Below are 22,935 nucleotides of genomic sequence, written 5' to 3' on the forward strand. Positions count from 1 at the left end.
AAATAAATCACACGAAAAGAATAAGAAAACAAAACAATATATACATGTTTTATGTTTTTATTGCTTCTGCATAAATGTGTTGACAAGATACAGCATGTAGCCTATAGCGAAGCCTACATATTATAATGCAATTTAATACACAGAAAACGAAATGAAATGGGGTTTTAACGTCCTTATACTGTTCTGCTCCAACTAGGCTAATGAAGGACATTGTGTATACAGTAATATACTGAATACAGTATACTGTATGTATACAGTGTGACGAGTGTGTTATGGAGGACATTTTGTCTGAACAGCGGCGCTACGGCCTACCTTTATATCGAATTCCAACTGTCAAGGGTTCTTTAACGTGCACCTCGGTTTTCATCTCTCATCAAAAGCTAAAATATGCTATATTATTAAAAACGCATGGATCTAAATTTCATAGGTTTCAACTTTCAACCCCTACCCGTAAGTTACACCTCTTTCGATAGACCATGATGGATCTTATAATTAATATATAGGTCCATGGTTAAATCCAGTTTTAAATGGCATTGGAAGCCGGGAATTTTCAAAAACTTGTATAAAATTCTATTGAAGGAATTTTCTAAATGCCTCCATTATAGCAAATTGTCAAACTCTACTTCATGGACCGGGTCTGTCTCAGTTTGCCGCCAGTTTTCACCCGAGTTTTGAATTATTCATCGAGTCATTCTCAGACAATTGCTCGCTCAGGCGGTTTTACTATATCAAAATCCATGGCTCGACCCCGCCCACCTGCCATCAACAAAGAGACAAAAATAGAAAGCCTTTCATTGGCTACACAATACGACAATTAGCCAACCAGCGGTCGAATCAACATCGATGACCTCATCGTTCAGTGAGAATTGAGCATGCTGAATTTAGCATGGATTCCGCGTATCGTTTGTGAAAAAAGTGAATTTTACTTCAATTGGAAATAATTATCTGTGTACAATCTGTGAAATTGTTTGCATAAACATTAGGTGAGTATGGATTTTAAATTTGATGTTCGTATGATGGTTTAGTAGTCAGATATGGCCGGTTAAACAACGGCTGTATCGACACCGTGACCTACAATTTTAAGTTTGAATTGGCTGTCGGAATGCTGCAACAGTGAGAAAGACTGTAATGATACTTGTTGATAATAAACGGTGCTATCAAACAAGTGGTTTATAGTTACAGGGTGTGCCATTCTGGTGATTTCGAATTTTACAGGCTGGATTTGACATTTAGGCTCCATCTATACTTATTTAGATTTTTCTATTCACGCCTGCATCATCAGTCATTCAGCGTTATAATAGATTTCACCCAAAAAATGCGAGACTGTTTAGGTTTAAGGTTATGTGCATCAGATTGGCAAATTGCTACAAAGCAATGGCATCTGAAAAATGTCCACTTTTTTTTGGCACATGCATTATTTATAGATTGGCAAGTAAACTATGTGGCTGTTGATATACTTCAAAATGGCTGATAAACCAAGCAGCTGATTATAAAAAAATCAACAGTTGTCACATGTGTATATTTGTAAGTAATATAATAAGACCAAATCACTGACACTGAGTCTAACTGTTCATTTCTTTCAATAAGAAAAATAATGTCATTTTCTTCAATGGGAAATACTACTTTAATAAAAGTTATCTATGCTCAAAATAATGTCATTTGTTAATTATTAAGAAGACTAGGGAAAATGAGCAAGGCATGACTTCCTGAAAGAATTTTGTTTTTCACTGTACCGAACAACGGTACTCTAGTATTAGTATTATGTGTACATACAATATTTACTGTAGCCTACTGTATAACTCCTAGAAATTTATTGAAGTCGGGTACATTCGCACGAAGATAAATCTTAGACTGTATGATGTAATAAATATGAGGTCATTTTATAAACAAAAACAGAAGACTGCCATTCCCTTTAATAAAACCAATGTGTTTGATAAACTTTTCTGGTGATAAGAGTCTAAAGAGATGTATTTGACAGAGAGCTGGGTTTATTTAGATATTTACTGGCCATGGACATTGGGGCTATACTTTGATTTTAATGTAATATGTACACAAGTAATACATATTAGGCCTGTACACTCTGGGGGTATACTGTGACCTTAATGTAAAATACACAAGCAATACACATTGGGGCTATACTGTGACATCAATGTAAAATTCACAAGCAATACACATTGGGGCTATAATGTGACTTAATGTAAAATACACAGCCAATACACATTGGGGCTATACTTGGACTTTAATGTACAGTATACTGTGTATTTAATTTAATAGGAAGTGGATATTCAACCGGATCCAGTTCTCATCCAGAACTAAAGCAGAAACCTGGTTTTTACCTGTGGTGCTAGTACCAGTGCATTTACCATATTGAGTCTAATTTGCTGCCAGTGTTCTCTTCTTGTGAACTGTTTGTTTGTCAATGGATGCATGTGAAATATAGTGCAGAATTTTTATTAGAGGCAATTAAACTCTACAGAAATGAAAATAGTGTTACTTACTGTATGTTTGAAGTATGGCCATGGGTTATGTAGGGGTTTTATGGTTTTCGGCAGGGTTAGAGTTTAAAATATTTTTTTTTTTTAGATATAAACAGAAAAACATGCTGCTGGTTTTAAAGATTTCTGCCATTGTGAATCTGGTCGGTTTCTTTGGGTTACATGTATATGGGTAGGGAACCAGATACCTTCTCATATCCACTGCCAATGTAATAGCAATATGGGTAGGGAACCTAGCACCGTTTCATATCCCATGGTATATCCACTCAGCTGATGCAATACATGTATATACCATCAGCAATATGGTTCGGGAACCTAGCAGTGTTTTATATCCCCCCATGGTATATCCACTCAGTCGTTGCAATATATACCAGCAGCAATATGGGTAGGGAACCTACATGTAGCACCATTTCATATCCAATGGTATATGCACTCAGCCAATGCAATATATACCAGCATCTATATGGGTAGGGAACCCAGTACCGTTTCATATCCCATGGTATATCCACTCAGTTGATGTAATATATACCAGCAGCAATATGGGTAGGGAACCTAGCACCATTTCATATCCCATGGTATATATACTCAGCCGATGTAATTGTTTATAATGATACTCTTTCAATATACATTGGTTCACTTATAACTGGTTCACAGAAAATACTGCAATTAAAGGCAATAATATCTCTTGTTCATCATATTAAAAACAAGATTTTATAAGTTCCCACAGAATATTACATGTATTTCCATTTTTATCTACATGTACTAGTCATAGATGTAATTTGATAACTTAATTATTGTTTTACATAAGATTATACCCGGATAATATTAAATTCACAGAGAATAGTGTTCGATGATATTAATATTAAATTCATGGAGAAAATATAACTCGAGTGATAATAAAAAATACATCAATATCAGTCATAATGTATGTCATATAATACTAGTGAGAAAATCACATTAATATTTGTACTTGTTGAGTTTAATGGTCTCTACAGTGTATGTATTGAAAATGGTGTACAGTTAAAAATGGTAGGGGAATGAATTTATAAACGATTAAGGTTGGGGATGCAATGGTACAGATAAATCATTTGAAATGTGATCTTTAGTAGTGCTCTGATAAATACATGATTATTAGAATTTATATAGTTTTTCAAGGCTATCTGTACTGATTTTTTAGTTTTCGTAGGTCGATTTGAAACTTTCCTTTCTTCCCCTCCTTTTCTCGTCATCTAGTCGGTGTTTATGGTTCATCAATTCTCTGTCAACTTTATTATTGATTTGACAATCTCATTTTCCAGAATCTTAAACTTCTCAATAATCTTGAAATTTAAATGTCATAGTCTCTGATGTTACATGTAATTCTCAGATCCCATTGTCTTTACTAGATTGTTGATTAATCAGCAGGTTGAGATCAATAAATAACAAGTAGTGTGGTCTAGACTTATTATTGCCACAGATTTCTTGATTGACAAACTTGAAGTACGGTATTTTAATGATTTCTTCCCTGAAGCGTAATTAGGTCATCTGTTGCTTGATTAAAGGGAGCTTCAGTGACTCAGTGCGTAAGATGCTAGCTTGCAAGATCCTCCACTCCTTACCTCCTTTTCAAGTACAAATTCGATATCTAAAATCTATAGGTAGGATAAGCTTGTTTCCTTGCCCAAAAAAGGGGGGGGGGTTGGATGGCTGAATGGTTAGCACGTGCGTGCTGTATCATAAAGTCTGTCATTGACCATTGAGTCAACTAGCGTGGTTTCGAATCTCCGGTTGTACATGACAAGGAGTGGGTCGCCTGTCCAACCTCGTGGGTTTTCTCCAGGTCCTCCGGTTTCCTCCCACTGCTAAAGACTCTATGCGCAAGCGAATTATTGAAATAAAATTGAACCATGTGTTAGTCTTGAAATGACCTAGTTTGTGTCGAGTGGATGTTAAACCCCATTTCTCTCTCTCACTCTCTCTTGCCCAAAACATCTGATACAATTTGCTTATGAGATCATTACAAGAGTAAGATCATATGAATATTTATATGGATGAGAAGGTGAGGGTCCATAATAGTATAATGGTTCCAGTGGTGGTCAGCATTGGAGGAAATACTTATTTTATTACCGTATACTAATGGTTCAAAGTTTATTCTGGTTACAGTGGTGGTCAGTATTGGAGGAAATACTTATTTTATTACCGTATACTAATGGTTCAAAGTTTATTCTAGGATCACCCACGAAGAATTCTTCTGATCTCTTAATTATTTCACCTGTTTATTTTCTTCTCTTTATGACATGCCATTTACCAGGTTGGCTTCTGGCTTCCTGCGTTCATAAAACTTGACCAGGCCTTTGAATTATGATTTAGATAGTACTACATCTATCCTGCTGAAATTATTCCATTGGTTGTTTTTGTGTTCATGATAGAATACCCTGCTCCATGGCTATTGCAAACTCTTGCTGTTGAAAATAGTCTTTTTCATTGGCTTCAATTATAAGGTCATATCATTATATATTCCTTTTACTCCCTTTTCCATGCTGTAGAAAAAAAACCCTCAAGCACTGTAGATCAAATTGTTTTGGTATGATCTCTACGGAAAAATCACAGTACTACTTAACAGATTCATATCTTCAGTTTTATCTTTTTGTAAAATATCTTAAATCAGGTGAAATTGTTCTTAAAGATTCTTTGGCAAAAAATTAATTATGGTGACGATAATGACTAGTGTCGATATACAATAAATCAACTCTAGTACACAGATTCATATCTTCAGTTTTATCTTTTTGTAAAATATCTTAAATCAGGTGAAATTGTTCTTAAAGATTCTTTGGCAAAAAATTAATTATGGTGACGATAATGACTAGTGTCGATATACAATAAATCAACTCTAGTACACATGTAGTCATCATCAGCCCAGTGGGAGCAGAAAAGTAGGACATTAAGCCCAATTTCATTCAATAATTCATTTATGATACACAGAGAGATAGAGAGAAATGGGGTTTAACGTCCACTCGACACAAACTAGGTAATTTTGGGACTAACATGGTTCAGTTTTATTTCAATAATTTGATTGTGCGTAGGGGCTCTTTAGCAGTGGGAGAAACTCATGAGGTTGGACAGGCGACACTACTCCTTGTCACGTACAACCGGTTGACTCAGTGACAAACCTTATGATACAACGTGCACGTGCTAACCATTCAGCCATCCACCACCCCCATTTGTAAAAAAATGAAATGAAATGGGGTTTAACGTCCTACTGTTCTGCTCCTATACTGGGCTAATGAAGATGGGCATATGCCATACAGTGTGCTATGAGGGAAATTTTGCCCGGGCAGCGGCACTATCGCCTACTCTTATATCGAATTCCAACTGCCAAGGGATCTTTTACGTGCATTCCAATGTATACATGGGACCTCGGTTTTTCATCTCATCCGAAGGACTAGACAGCTGTCCTTGTCACTGTCAGGCCCTCCATTCTGCACCACTGACAAGGGCAAACCATGTCCGAAAATCCAGATGAACTTTCTCGGCCAATGCAGTTATTGAACACCCGACCTCCAGACTAGCGAGCCAGCGCCCCAATTTATAATATTTCATTCATAGAGTACATGTAATTACTATCATACATTGTTTAAAATCTTTTTCATGTCTGTTTATTTATCATGAACATTGACCGTCCGTCTGTTGTATTTGTACCGTATTATTGACATAAAGATGTGTAAATATTTATAGACTTATTACATCGATAATATTCCTACACCTTGTTGAGATAGATCGTCTCCATGTTAATAGGTGAGAAAAGCACATGTTTTGTTTAAACGGTAATAAAAATATTATCAGTATAATCGTGTCCAGTATGCTGTTGATTTCTGGAATGTGAATTGAATGAGGACAATAATTGGATTTGGAATGAGTCAGTCTTGTGAACATGGATCTTCTGTTGTGTTAATTGATGTTCCCCTTCCAAAGAATGCTAAATCGATAGTTTTTTATACCGACGACGGATGAAAATTGAGATGACGATCAAACATCTGTTTTTCAATACGATCGTCTTGTTTTGATCTATTACTATCTAGACAATGTTGACACTTACATGCGATAATAACATTTATTTGAATAAACTGTGGGTTACTTTCACTTCTTTTATGCCTGGGTTCCAGATAATTTTCCATCAATGCAGGCCTGTAGTCCTTCATGTTTATAAAATTGTGCAAAATCCATAAAAAAGTTCCTGCCAATTTCAAAAATGGGAAACAATGCTCCTGTAAAGTACATGTACTCCTCTTAATTAAATTTTACATATTCTTGAATTAATTAACGAGAGCCAAATTGTATTTATGCTTTAGCCTTGTTTAATATTTGGTGAATATGGTAGCATCAGAATTATCATCATGGAAACTTATAGCTCGAATGCATACAGTTTAAAAAACAAAAACTGGAAGTAGTTTATTAATCTCAATATTCCATCTTGGAATTAAGACCATTATTCTTCTAGATTCATGTGTCAGGTGTTTAATGTCCAACATGATAAGCTAAACAAGATCACTTTGAGGACAGACCCTTATGTCTTGGGGTACACCGGAAGCCACAACAGAAGGTCTACAAGTAAACATCTAGGATTAAAGGGACAATTACACTCTTGCTGGCTTGAAAGCTCCAGAAAATAAATAATAGCCTTATTCTAAGTATTAGATGTTTACATGTATGTATCCTACCTGTTGTGTAAATTATCCATTAAATCATATTTTACTTGTCCAGAGGGTTCGAAAATATTTTAAAATCCAAGTCACATTTGAAAAGCTTTACATTAGGTTTTTCAAATCATTTAGTTGAATTTTTCCAATTTTTTTAATTAGGTGTGTTAAGATGAAATTTATATCACCAATTAATTGGAATATTGTAAAATAGTACAATTTGTTGACCAGAATAAAGATTGGGACATATTATTCAGTTACAACAAGAGTGGTATTGAGCCTTTAAATCCTGATTACACCAATTTTTGAACCTCTGTATAAAACACTGAAATCACTTGTGTAGCTTTATAAATATTATTTTTGTTTTGTTCACATTCTATTTCACCAGGAAACAACATTTATTTTCATGTGTAACTTTTTTCTATATAAAAAAAATTGAAAAAATGCCAAAAAGTCACATTTGGTTTGAGCTTTGATAGACGGTAGCACCCTCTAAAAATAATTTTTATTCTTTTAGTTATTTTTTTCTTTTTTTTCTCATCAATTCCAACATAAATTCAGGGCAGCCCCTTAACTTTTAAAAATTTTGCAAAATAAGGACCACCCTAGTGTGCTTGTCTTCATTATCCCCATTTAACCACATTTGTTTTCTGAATTCATTGTTTAATTCATCAGAAAAAAAGTTTTATTAATACGTTTTTCTAATTGATCTTTGATAAAATGTGGTTTATAATCGATGTTAATAACCCTGTATTTTTTACACGGTGACTCATTCGTAAGGTATTTGCTATGTCATCAATATTTATTTTTATCATTGGCCTATATTCTGTAATCAATAGTACAACAATGTGCTGACTGCCGATTCCGTGTATTGTCTGGTAACGCAAGACTGTGAGACTTTGATTGTCAAGCGTTTTATTGATAAATTGCCTTCATTTTTTCCGAGTCATGCAATAAAAGAGTAATTGTGAAAGCTCTGATTATTGATACAGTGAATTCCTGATTGATTAATTTTATCATGGAGTAAAAATGAATGAACAGTGATAGCGTGGAATAGATAAAAGAATTAAAAGAAATAAAATTGAACGATATGTTGGTCTCGAAATGACCTAGTTTGTGTCGAGTGGACATTAAACCCCACAAGCACCGGGATCCTGTTTACACATTGGAGTGCTCATAAAAGATCCCTTGGCAGTTGGAATTTAAAAAAGAGTAGGTCAAAGTGCTGCTGTCTGGGCAAAGTTCCTCTCTTGGAGCAGAAAGTAAGGCGTTAAACCCTGTTTCGTTTTCAACTGTACCCGCATGTTATAATAATACTAATTATTTGGTTGACTACTGTCGCGAACACAACCAGATAGATACACAACCAATTGGATTACTCCTGAGTCTCGAGCGAAAGGAATCGAGCCACTTTGTCATCTCGAATGAGAAGATGGTAGCAAATACTATTATAAAATATTGATCTTAACACCTGCCATTGTTATCTCAATCGTCAAGTCTTATTATTAATACCTCAACTTAATCATTGCTGGACGGTGCATTGAACTTTGTTCAAGATCTGTATTGATTTTTTTTCTGCCGTGAAGAAATCAATTTATGTAATATTGTCGTAGTTAGTTTGTTAGCAAACATCATAACCAGATGCTCGAAAAGATTTAATCCATTTTTTAAATTGGTTTTTTGAGTAGCAGTGTAATTACGCTCTGCTACAGACGTGATAGTAGAATTTAAAGAGGCATTCACAGTTTTCCAGAAGGAAATGAATTATTAATATCAACATGTAGGAAAAGGATGCATTATGTAAGATTTAGATAAAGAGCTGGCCGCTCTTGCTATTAATAGTTCTAAAATAGATTATGGAAAATGAATATATTGATAATTTCAATCAAATTCCTTGATTCTGTGCAAAGTTATGCATGTTTGAGTTTTGTCAAAATGTAGCGTAGATTGTTTATTATCGTAGCAATGGTACGTGACAATCAAGACTAAGTATCTATTTTATTGTCAAAACTCTTAAATGGCCACAGTGTTCTAATCTGCTTAAAATCTTGGACATCCGATGATCATGGGTTTTGTCATATTAATAAATGTTTAAACAATAATTTAAAATAAAAGTTGAAGCCAGAAAAAAAGCTCTTACATAATACAAGATACAATATTCAGGACTGGAAACGGTGATTTTAGTTGTTGTATCTGACAAAATCTTAGCCATGATTGAAATACTAATGAACTGGTATACGGACATTTTAAACTCTGTGTCTCAGACATGCATTAAGACGGCCCTGTGCCAGACAAAATGACACCATATTAACTGGCTTGTCAAGCATTAGTATAGTCACTGTGGTATTGTCCCTTTAAATCAGTATAATTCTGGAATTTGTTGCGAAGATTAAGTAACAATGTGTATAAGTGCCTTAGGATTTTTCTTAAAGAATTATTAGAAAGTTGCATTAAAAAATTAGGCCAGCAAAACAATTCTAAAACTTAAGTAAATAATTGATGAATAAATGAAAGATATGGGTACATGGTTTCATATTTGAAGTACTCGATAACTCAAGCACAAAACACTTCACAGAAGTACCAATCACTAAATTAAATAGTTGCTTCTTTGTATTAAGGCCAACCATTTTGAAATATTTGTTCTTTGAGAAACCTAGTAGTAGTTGAATGCTCTTCTCGAAAGAATTCATCAAGATTTTCCAACGTGGTTTCCCCTTGTCAGCGGTGCAGGACGGATGGTCTGACAAGAACAGCTGTCTAGTCATTCGGATGGGACGAAAAATCGAGGCCCTGTGTATACATTGGCATGCACGTAATAGAACCCTTGGCAGTTGAAATTCTATGTACCGGTAAGTAAGAGTAGGCCATAGTGCTACTGCCCTGGCAAAATTTCCCTTATAGCACACTGTATGGTGTATGCCCGTCTTCATTAGCCCGGTCGGAGCAGAGCAGTAGAATGTTAAATTTCATTTCATTTCATTTCTTCTCAAAAGTTTTTAATTTCAAATTTGTAAGTTAAGATCCTGGAAAAACGAAAAATTTAATTGATTTGGCCTAAGTGTTCCCTGTAATTCTATATTTTGAACAGAATATAAATGAAATAGGCAAATCTGTGCCTAACAAAATTACAGAGGATTTGTACATTACAAAGCCTGAATTCGTGCCTGACAACATTGTCAATGACAGGTGCTATTCTACTTCCTCATCGTATGAAATAGTAAATATGTGCAGCAGGTTTTAGTAGTATCATGTCAGTGCTGCATTTACAAGTATTATAATATTAGTCAGTTTGTTGATATTCATAAGCCTTAGTTTCTGTTTGAATGGAGAATATTATGAACGGTAAAGTACATGTAGTTGAAGAATGACATATTGCTGAATATCAGGAGTTTATTGTTGTAATCTATCAACGCTAATGACAGTTGGACAGCTGGTCACTGCATTAACACAGTTGAACATCTATTATACCTGCAGATATGGTGCCGAAGATCTATTATACCTGCAGATATTGTGCCGAAGATCTATTATTCCTGCAACTTTGATGCCAATATCATTACATTAAAAGACTTCAAGTCTGAGCATACACTGTATTTTGTCAGGTAAACTTTTGTCTGCCAGCGTGAGATGTTCACATAGTAAAACAAATTACTAATTAGGATGGTTTAAACTTGGTGTCCATTGTGTTAGGATTTGCATGTGGACAATGTTCTTTTCTCTGTACATCATCATTTGCATTCTTGCCCATATGATAGGAACATGTTTAATTTTCAAGTGACATGCAGGAAGGTGGATGTTTTAAGGAGATAAAAGGAAGGGGAAAAGCGAGCATGTGTGCTGTCAATGCAGTGGTTTCTATTAGTTATTCACACAGTTATAGAGTTATAGGCCATCTTAATCCATGACAGAAACAAGCCATAGGCCACAGAGAAGAGAGGGTGATAGTTAAATAGAGCGGGAGCAAGTGCAGTGGTCATAATCCTTGTCATACAAGCTGTATGTCACTTGGCCACAGAGAGAGAGAGAGAGAGCATTCATTCAGTCGTCTTTTTCAGTGGGGGATACAACACAGTTAAGCAGGCGACCCTAATCCTTGTAACATACAAAATAGGCCAATTGACCAAAAAGCAAGCATGTGGTGGTCATAAGCAGTGCGAGATCACCATATTTTGATGCAGGTGACCCTAATCCTGTGTACATGTACCTACCTGTGATGGGTCACTTGACCACAGTGAGTTACAAGGTGCACCTGTAAAGTGTGTAAATTGTACATGTACCTACAGCTCTATTGTCATATATCTATCACCTCAAGTACATGTAAGTGTGTACCTGTATCCTATACCTGTATTGTAATATATCTTTCAGCTCAATGATTGTTTTATCAGGTAAATGTTACACCTGACTGATTAGCGTGTACTTAAAGTTAAACATTGTTATAGTATGTTTTTATCTTCATACCTGTATCTGATCAACATAATATAATATATCATTGCCATCAAATGTCATTCATTCAATCTCGATCAGACATGTAAATGACAGATCATTCATTTACCAAATAAAAAATCTACATAGTCAATAGAGAGAGGGAAAACACATAAAAATGTATTTGTACAAGTAAAATATTATATTTTACGAGGTATTTTCCTAGGAAACATGGATACCTGGGACACGAGGGAGTGCAGTATGAAAGTAACCATAGTTACACTTGTAGGACTCAAAAGGGGGAGGGATTTAAAAGCAACAGGTCAGAAAATAATCGTTAATTTTTCATATGTCATTTAATTTGATTCTTTTTATTAAGGGTTATATTTTAATTAAAATAAGGCGACAATTTTGAGTAAATTTTTTAGCCGAAGCCTGAGAATGTTTAGTGAAACCAGGGCCAATATTTAGATCTTGTGCCCAACATGTATTATTAATAAAAACAGATAAAGTCAAATCTGTGCTGAACAAAATGACAGGCACCAGGGACATTGTGCCGGACAAATCCAGAATTAGTACTTGACATTTCACTGCAGTTATCTCAGCCCCATGTAATAGGGAGATGCTAATTATAGGCCGGTTGGGGAGGTTTGGGAATTTCAGCAGTCCACAATGGCAGCTTTATATAATTTGAGTATTTTGGGGAGTACTAACCCTAACCCTTCTTAAGGGGGTAAAAAGTAAATTGGATCCACAGTCTTCTAAAAAGGGTTAGTATTCCCGAAATTACTCATTTATATAAAGCAGCCATTGTGGACTCCCGGAAATTCCCGAACCTCCTCAACCTGCTGATCTTTTAAAATTTATACTCATATCACCCTTTTCTGGAAGCAGTTTTATATAAGCATTAAGTTGCTTGTTACTGTATCCAATTTATTCATATTATTCCCCTTCATCATTGTATATAAGAATTTCTGAATAAATACTTTTTAAATCAACCTGCCTACAATTAGCATCACCCCATGTAATGTGGTGTCAAAAATAAAAGCCAGGATCGCAATACATGTAGATAAAATAATACTTGACCCTGGTCAACTTAGATTACAAAACATAAATAAGCTGGTAATCAGATAATACCTGTATTATATTATGTTATTATGGTATATATAATAGGTACATTTATAATATGGCAGAGTGTGTGAAGATACGATTAAATAGTACAGTCATTAATCTTTAACCCATACTTAAACCTTTGAAAAACAGTACATATTGTATATTGTTGAGTAGTGCAATCTGATTAAAACATAGATCCCATTTCGTTTTTTTATAGTTCAAAATTTCGTTTTACTTGTCTTTACTACACTAAGATCTGGAAGTGTTGTTATATTACTGGATGATGTGAGGGATTGGCCAATGAAATGGTCTGTTACAGTGAGTTTTTGGTGTGAGGTGCACGGAACTGTGGGTAAACCACTAGAAACGTCCATGCTGATTGATTAATCAATGCCTGGTGTCATAAAGTCAAAAGCCGCTTATATGACACTTGACGCAACCTTCCACTACAACTGGTCAGATTTTCATGTAGTGTAGGCCATTGAAAGTATAAAAAAAAACCGAAGCAAAATGTAGATTTGTATTTTAATCAGATTATGAGTGGTAGGACACTGTCCTGGGTGTGGGGGTGGGGTGGATGGCTGAATGGTTAGCGTGTACGCGCTGTATCATAAAGTCTGTCATTGATTCATCTGCCGTGGTTTCGATTCCCCGGTTGTACGTGACAGAAGTAAGGTCGCCTGTCCAACCTCGCAGGTTTTCTTTGGGCCCTTCGGTTTCTTCCCACTGCTAAAGACCCCTATGCGCAAGCGAATTATTGAAATAAAATTAAACCATATGTTAGTCCCAAAATGACCTAGTTTGTGTCAAGTGGACGTTAAACCCCATTTCTCTCTCTCTCTCTCTGGTTTCTTCCCACTGCTAAAGACCCCTATGCGCAAATGAATTATTGAAATAAAATTAAACCATATGTTAGTCTCTCTCTCTCTCTCTCTCTCTCTCTCTCTGTCCTGGGTTTGAACACCTATAGGTGGCACTGGCTTCTTTATATTATATAATATTATAATTTGTATGTTTATAATTTGGCAGAATGTGTGAAGATATGATTAAATAGTACATACCATTACAATAACCTTTAACCCATACTTAAACCCTTGAAAACAGAAGTAGTTGAGCAGTAGGGCACTGACTTATTTATATAACCTGCAGAGGTTGCTATAAATTTGCAAAATGTTATCGTTTGTTGGATAAAAATAACTCATATGACTATTAGAGACTTTAAACAGTTAAACAGACCCCAGATCCATTTTCTTAATCTTCTATGTAAGTTTGTTTGGGATTTCTGTGTATTGTATCTTTTCCGTAGATTTGTTTTGTTGTAATTATGTATGGTGCAGACCCCCCACCCCACCCCCCGGAACTTACTATTAAATACAAGCAATTGCTGGATGTCCACAGATAGTAGAAACATAAAATTTCATGATCATGGTCCATTAAATATAAGGAAATTGGCTTTTCCTGTCCTATGTCAAAATCACAATCTCAGGTAGTTTGACACATTACATTATGAGTCACAAACCTTTTAACTCAAGGTAGTCGCTTCATTAAATTATCATTAAATTATAAAATTATTCATTAATACAGTTCCATACTCTTCGATTTAATCAATAATTATTTAATTAATAATGATATCCGAAACGATGACAAAGCTTCTCCTTCTCTCATTAAAGACAGACCCAAAACCCCTTTTATTCCGGCATCAAGTGAACTCTTCTGTTTACCTGTGTCAGGTGATAATTGGTCGTAAAGAATGGCTCGGATGAAGACCGGTGTTTTGAAGTGACCCGGTCAACTGTCCATTTATGTAGTAGTTGTTGTAGGAGCTAATTGACAAGAGAATTCTCTTCTCTACTACAGTTTTTATAGCTGTTTGTTTATCTGTTGGACATAGCTAGTGGACCATGTGCAAAAGTCCCCTTGTCTTGGTGAATTGATAATCTTAAGTTAACTGTGAGTTAAAATTATTTTCATTTTTCGAACCATATCATATATTTTTCTGCAGTAGCCTACATGTATCTGTTGTGGGAGCTAATTGAGACTAGAAGTAGCTTCTTTACTGAAGCATTTATAGCTGTTTGTTTGTCTGTTGGACTTGCTAGTGGACAATAGGCAAAAGTCCCCTAGCCTTCAGTTCTCTGAGAGTTATTAAACATGCATTATGCAAGAGCTAAATCTGATTATTGCAAGCCTTAATTTAGGCTTCAGATGTTATAGAAATTATAAATTAGATCTTTATTTAAACAAGACCAAAATCAACTCTGTAGACCCACGGATGGCTCGGCTACAGCTCAGATTTAAATAGGTTTTCACTAATTGATTAAATCAAATAAGGGGTAACCTGATGAAAATATGTCAGTTAGATCGAGGCTAAATGATAGAGTGTACTCAACGAGGCCGCTGTAAAGCGTTTCCGTATGCCATTGAAAACTTTACTTGATAATCGAGATATGTAGGTGGAGTTAACGCCTGTCAATCAAACGATCGGCGAAGGTGAAGACACATTTCGCTACCATTTCTAGGCAAATATTACAACGATGATAACTATGTTCAGAATAAAGTAATTTGACTGAATTTTTCAATATATTCTTCTTTCATCATCTACTTTTGAACTGTTATAGCAAGAATGGCCAACTCTCTATAAAAATCTCCCATAATGTATCTTTAAATTTAAATGCATTTTTCATACCATATGGTATATTTTCTGCAGTACATGATTTTATTGTTGGAGCTAATTGAGACTAGAAATATCTTCTCTACTATTAGACCAATACATTTAAAGCTGTTTGTTTATCTGGTGGACATCGCTAGTAGACAATGTGTAAAAATCTCCAGTGAGTTTTAACGGAAGGACATATTTATAGGTTTATACATGTATTGGACATCACTAGTTGGCTTAGACAATGTGCAAAATCTTTGTCTTAGTGAATTGACACTCTTAAAGTCTATGTGCCTTCTTTGCATTTTTCGAATCATATCCTATATTGTGTGCATCATCTAGTTGTTGTAGAATTGTTTTTTTCTACTAAATCTGTGTGCTTATGTACTGGACATCACTAGTGACAATGTACAGAATCCCCTTATCTTGGTTGAATTTATAGTCTTAAGTTTCTATACAGAGATATATCTTTGTTAGTGAGACAATGTCCACAAGATGTTAACATTGTGCATTTTACCAGTGTCTTTATGGTAGGACATATTTATAGGTAGGCATGTACAATGTGTTGGACATCGCTAATACACAATGTGCAAAAATACCCTTGACATAGTTAATTTATAGCCTAAAGTTTCTATGCACAGATGCATTTTATCTCTGTTACTCATGCAATGTACACAAGTTGTCGACAAAGTTGATGTGTAGAACACAATATAAGGTAGATGAACAAAGACAATGTGTGCAAGATGTTAAATTAAAGATACATTATGGAAGATTAGATAAAGAGCTGGTAGTTCTCACTATGATAGTTAAAAAATAGATAATGTAAAGGGAACATGCTGAAAATTTCAGTCAAATTGCTTCACTCTGAACCGAGATCTTAGCGTTTGAATTTTAGGCCTAGTCTTGATCATCATTACTGAAGTCGGTACGTTAAAAAACATAGTCTCGATTATCCATTTTAGGAATAAATCGTCAATGAGCGTTAAGCATCAAATTGAATTCAAATCCAGTGAAAATCTGACGCATACATGTACTATTTGAGTTTTTAGATACAAGCAGACAATTTGCAAGAATCATCTTGTTTAAGTACATTAATAATGGTGTGTTTACCTACAACTCTATAGACAGGCAATCAGCAAATGCTGTTAAATCAAGTTTTTGTTATTTGCATAGTAGATGAATGTTTTATAGATTATGCACAGCGGCTGATTGCCGAGTATAATTGTAAAAATTAGATATTTCTGGTATTCTAATTGATCCAGTAATGAGTAGACTGTGTTTTTTTTTGTTGTATTGATTTTCACGGAACATTCAATAAATCTTGACTGACAATTACTGTCTCAAATAGTACACGTAGTTTAATAGCATTAAGTCGTCTGCTAGCGGCATGAACAGACGGGGAATTAGTGCAGCTTTGTAATAGGATTATTGTTTCAGGTGTAAATCGAGGGTTTATTCAGGTAGGATATGTTGTATTGATATTAATTGACTATTATAATTTTTTCTATAAAAGCCTTAAAGCCCTATTCACACATGAAAGCGGTAGCGCTAGTAGGACTGACAAGTAAAGTGTTGCCTAGTAATTAGGATGGGACAAAAAAAACGGAGGTCGATCCATTTCAATCGGAAACCATCTGATTGTTGTAGACGGGGCGGAAGTCGAATTTGTTCTATGCAAAGGATCAAAACTTCGATGAATTAGAACAAAATAAGACGTTACTATTTATTTCGATTGTAAATTCTTTATTATCAATAAGGGGGTTAAATGGCCGAATGGTTAGTCTGTGTGCGCTGTATCATAAGGTCTGTCATTGAGTCAACTGGCATGGTTTCGATTCCCAGGTCGGATATGACAAGGAGTAAGGTCGCCTGTCCAACCTCGTGAGTTTTCTACGGGTCCTCCGGTTTCCTCCTTACGCGCAAGCAAATTATAGAAATAAAATTGAACCATATGTTTGTCCCGAAATGACCTAGTTTGTGTTGAGTGGACGTTAAACCCCATTTCTCTCTCTCTTTCTGGTCTCAGTCTAGTGTTCACGATACTTTGCAGGTATTCACCCCTTTAGTAGAAAAATAATTTTTGATTTGATGTTGAGCTTAAAACTACAGATGTGATATGAATACAAATTTATCAGCAATTTATTGAATTAGACTAGATAGCTTGAATGTTAATATGCTTCTATTACACGAAATAAAATGAAATGAAATGGGGTTTAACGTCCTACTGTTCTGCTCCTAACCCGGGCTAATGAAGACGGGCATACGCCATACAGTGTGCTATGAGGGAAATTTTGCCCGGACAGCGGCACTACGGCCTACTGTTATATCGAATTCCAACTGCCAAGGGATCTTTTACGTGCACGCCAATGTGTACACAGGACCTCGGTTTTTCGTCCCATCCGAACAACTAGACAGCTTTCCTTGTAAGCCCCTCCGTCCTGCATCACTGACAAGGGAGAACCACGCCGGAAAATCTGGATGAACTTTCTCGGCCAATGCAGGGATCGAACACCCGACCTCCAGGCTAGCGAGCTAGCGTCTTACCCACTTAGCCACGTGATCCCCGCTTCTATTACACATGTACACAGTCATTATTAAAACATGATAGTGTATTGATGTTGCACAACTTTCACATAACAATCTCGTACCCACAGTATCAGTTCAAAAATGTTTCAATTTCATTTAGTACTGTATTTAAAAAAGATATAATAAATCGGCATCCTCAGCAATCAGACCTTATTACAAATTTAACGTCCAATACATTTAATTTGATATTATGGACAGGTTGATTTGATTAAGTTATTTACATATTAAGATGTACCGTAATATAAAATTTAAAAAATCAGTAAAAAAAAAGTTCTTGTATATCAAAATGTCGCTTTAAAACATTGTGTTAAAGTTCACTGTTGTGAGAAGAGAGGTAGGGTCATCTTCTCCCTTTATAAAAAAAAAAGTTCTTGTATATCAAAATGTGACTAAAACATTGGGTTAAAGTTCGTTGGTGTCCCTTTGCCATAATTAGATAAGGTAAAAACATCAAAAAAAAAAAGTTCTTGTATATCAAAATGTCATTGTAAAACATGGTGTTAAAGTTCACTGTTGTGAGAAGAGAGATCGGGTCATCTCATCCCTTTGTCATAATAAAATTGAAATCATTTGATGGCACTCAATTTATCTATGGTTCGTTGGTTGATAACTTTTAATGTATGACCAACAAACACAAGGGTATATCCTATTGACAGTGTTGACTTCCAACATCTTGTGTGTTCAGGGTTTAAAGATAATGATTTGTACACAACACTGGCCATTACAGATACAGTCACACTATTAAACACAAACGACCAATTGATAATATCTTTGTAAATGCAGAACAAAATTGAATCATTCCTGGACTAGTATTCTTTTTAGAGATTTACCTTTAATGCTATTGTAGTCAGAAGGGGGGGGGGCAATGGCCTAGTGGTCTAGAGTGCCGCGCTTCGACCTCTTGCTGGCCGGTCACCTCTGGCTTGCGACTGTGGTTTCGATCCCTGGTGTGAGCGTATGTGGCTTGGAGATAGGGACGCCTTCCCAACCTCGTGGGTTTACTCAGGGTGCTCCGATTTCCTCCCACAGGAAAGACACCTGTGCTACGATATTAAAAATTGAAAAATAAGACTTGACTGCGATATCACCTTTGTTGGAAGCGGACTTTAAACACTAAGAACAACAACAGTCAGAAGGGAATTCAAAATGTCTGAAATGATGCTCAGAGACTGTAAATGTATGGGTATAAAATGATGGGTAGGCATTGCGTCCCTCTCACTTAGCCCCTGCTAGGCAGTAGCACTGGCTTAAATTGACAGTTAAAAATTAGAAATCCCATAAATACCAAATAGGGACTTTAAGATTAAATAAGAATTTATGGTATTTATTATCTTTATATAAAGTAGATTATGTATATATTTATGTTTTAAATAGTAGGGATTGTTAATTCCACTATAGGTATAGGTAATAAGATAATTAATTAATCAATATCATAATTATAATACCTATAGTAATTATATACCTGTAAAGTATTTCTATCATCACTACGGTTACGTCACTTTCTGTCATGTGAGAAGACATGCGCAGATAGTGTCAATTCTGAACATGCCTCGGAACAATAATGTGTCGAAATTTTCACTGTAAAAACTTTTATCTTTTATCAGAACAAAATCTATAGTACAGACCCTGTACATAGATTTATATATTGACTATATATTATAGACAATATAGATTATAAATTAAGACGGCTAATCTTTTCAGAACCTCTGAAAATGCCGAAAGAGTACGGGAAATTGCTACATAAAAAATCGGCGACAACTTCGCCATTACAACAGGCACCGGCTTCATCAAAATCGAAGTCGAAGAAAACATAATTAATCAATATGATAATTATAATACCTATAGTAATTATATACCTGTATGTTGATTATACCTGTATGTTGATTATACCTGTATGTTGATTATACCTGTATAGTGATTATAAGCTGTTTATAGATAAAAGGTGACAATATTATTGTTTAATGTGAGAAAACTTTTATTAATTTTATTAGAAATATTGAAAGTTTTTATAACCTTTTTGACTTTGTGTTGGTGTTGCGATTTCACACAAGTTATTAGAAGTACCTGTAAATGTTAAAACCCAAGGTGTGGTAGTTGTCACGCTATATCACACAAGTTAGAACTGGAGAGAGAGAGAAATGGTGTTTAGCGTCCACTCGACACAATCTAGGTCATTTCGGGACTAACATATATATGGTTCAATTTTATTTCAATAATTCGCTTGCATGTAGGGGTCTTTAGCAGTGGGATGAAACCAGAGGACCCCGAGAAAACCCATGAGGTTGGACAGGCGACCCTACTCCTTTTCACGTACAACCAGGGAGTCGAAACCATGCCAGTTGACTCAATGACAGACCTTATGATACAATGCGCACATGCTAACCATTCGGCCATCCAAGCTGTCCGATTTAGAAACAGATGTTGACCTCCAGTAGTAGTAGTAGTAGTAGTAGTTACCATATTTGGATAACTTTTATTTGTGTCAGTGTGGTCTAGATGTAAACAGAATAAGTTTAATGAAGTAACTTTTATGCGATCTGAGATAACAACTGTAATTGTCCCCCGCCTTTCGAAGAAAGCAGGGGACTATTAAAATGGGTTCGTCCGTCTGTCTGTCCGTCTGTCTGTCCGTCACACTTTTTGGGACACAATAACTCTCTTCCTAATTGAGCTAGAATGTTCAAACTTGGTGTATGTGTTTATGAGGTCAATGCCTTGATGGAGTTCGAAGATGAGCATTTTCCGCTTAGGGTAAGCAGAGATAAGCAATTTGATTGGTTGATGCTTTGGGACACGATAACTCTCTTCCTAATTGGGCTAGAATGTTCAAACTTGGTGTATGTGTTGATTAGGTCAATGCCTTGATGGAGTTCAAAGATGAGCATTTTCCGCTTAGTTTAAGCAGAGATAAGCAATTTGATTGGTTGATGCTTTGGGACACGATAACTTTTAATTGAGCTAGAATGTTCAAACTTGGTGTATGTGTTTATTAGGTCAATGCCTTGATGGAGTTCGAAGATGAGCATTTTTCGCTTAGGGTAAGCAGAGATAAGCAATTTGATTGGTTGATACTTTGGGGCACGATAATTATATGTGTCCTCTAATTATTTTCCTATTTCGGCGGGGGACATCAGCCTCACTGTTGGCTTGTTTCCATTTTATCTGGCCGCGAGTTCACAAAGCATTCTCATATTTAACTTTCAATCATTGTTTATGAAAAAGATCTGATCCAGAAACACAAAACTTTTCAAATAGTTTCTTATTAATGTATTTGATATATTAAAACAACAAAAGTTTGATAAAGGCCTATATTTTAGTTAAAATAAGGCGAACAATTTTGAGTAAATTCTTAATGTAAATCTGAGGATGCTTTGTGAACTTGGTGCCAGATCTGAAATAACAATCTATTGGTTATTTTGGGTTTCTTTCATTATAGCAAGGAAATTATTGAAATAAAATTGAACCATATGTTAGTCCTGAAATGATCTGGTTTGTAGAGTGGACGTTAAACTCCATTTCTCTCTTTTTCTCTCAAAACACATTTTAATATTTATTTCGGAGTAAACTGTATGTATGTATGCTTTCTTATTTTATAATGATAATTACATGTGCTGTTTACATCGAAGTTGTAAACTTGAAAGGAAAGATTTTAGACGACCATATTTAATTGTATGCTGTAAATAGTTACACATTGCTCAATGGGAAGATAAAATACATTTTAATATTTATATCGGAGTAAATTATATGCCTTCTTATTTTATGACAATGATTACACATGCGCTGTTTACATCGAAGTTGTAAACTTAAAAGGGAGATTTGCAACGCCCATGTTGTATTCTCTTGAATTCTGTAAATAGTTACACAGTTGTTGAATGGAAGATAAAAGGATTTATTTCACGCTAAATGTGGGTTAGATATCACGGAGTTCCCGGCACTGTGTAACAGTTTTTATTTGGTGAGAAGATCAATTGATATTAATAGCACAGTGCCAGGTAAACTCAAACCACCTGGTCAGAATACCAAATTCTCTACACTCGGAGATCGAGTGCTGACAGACTGGTAGTGGTGGTCATTGACATTAAATCATGGATCAAGTGCTGAAATATATACACATATATAGAATTTATTACAGGTATTCACTCACTGAGGGTCGTTAGAGAATTTGGCTCAGGTATGCTTTGCCCCAGTGTTGTTAGAGAATTTATTACAGGTATTTACTCACTGAGGTTCGTTAGAGAATTTAGCTCAGGTATGCTTTGCCCCAGTTTCGTTATAGAATTTATTACAGGTATTTACTAACTCAGGGTCGTTAGAGAATTTATTATTACACGTACAGGTATTTACTCACTCAGCGTTGTTATAGAATATATTCCAGGTATTTACCCCCACAGGCTCTTTATAGAATTTAGCACATGTATGCTTTCCTTCTGGGGTGTTCCAGAATTTATTAAAGGTATTCACTCCCCCAGGGTCATTATAGAAATTATTCCGGGAGCATGTGTATTTACTTATCTAGGGTCGTAAATTAAGATCCGAAGATCAAATACTTTAATACACAGGAATGGTCATTGCTTTATATTAAGACTAGAATTCTAGTCAAATTACATGGTCTGCGATATCACCCAAGGTAGAAGTGGACTTTAATACTGACATCAGGTCAAATTAGTCAAATTACTACTTAGTTATAAAAAGTAATTACATATTACATGTATATTTCATAGAATTGGGTCCTATGACGTATGTGTTTCCAGTTCAATTACTAAAAATGACATTGAAACCAAAAAAACCCTTATTGCACCATTAACAGATTCTTTGACAGTTGAAAATACATGTAAGAATAGGCCAGAGTGCCACTGTCAGGGCAAAATTGTCTTCGGTAGTCTTATTTAGGATGATAATTAGGACTTTAAGCCATATCTCATGGTCAATTGAAGGAATTTAGTGATGATAGAAGCAGACAGAGGAATCTTTTCTGAGAGTAAACCAAAGC

The 22,935-nt window shown here is 35.3% G+C and overlaps 1 protein-coding gene across 1 annotated transcript in view; it reads left to right on the plus strand.

Annotated features, from left to right (window-relative positions):
• The first annotated feature begins 876 nt into the window (after positions 1-876).
• The window catches only part of LOC126821926 (uncharacterized), a 143,978-nt gene continuing 121,919 nt past the window's right edge, over positions 877-22,935 (plus strand). The window contains exon 1 of the mRNA XM_050550557.2: positions 877-983. The gene's annotated coding sequence lies outside the window, so the exon portion shown is untranslated. The remainder of the gene's footprint in view (positions 984-22,935) is intronic.

This window comes from Patella vulgata, chromosome 5 (genome assembly GCF_932274485.2).
Source record: "Patella vulgata chromosome 5, xgPatVulg1.2, whole genome shotgun sequence".
NCBI lineage: Eukaryota > Metazoa > Mollusca > Gastropoda > Patellidae > Patella > Patella vulgata.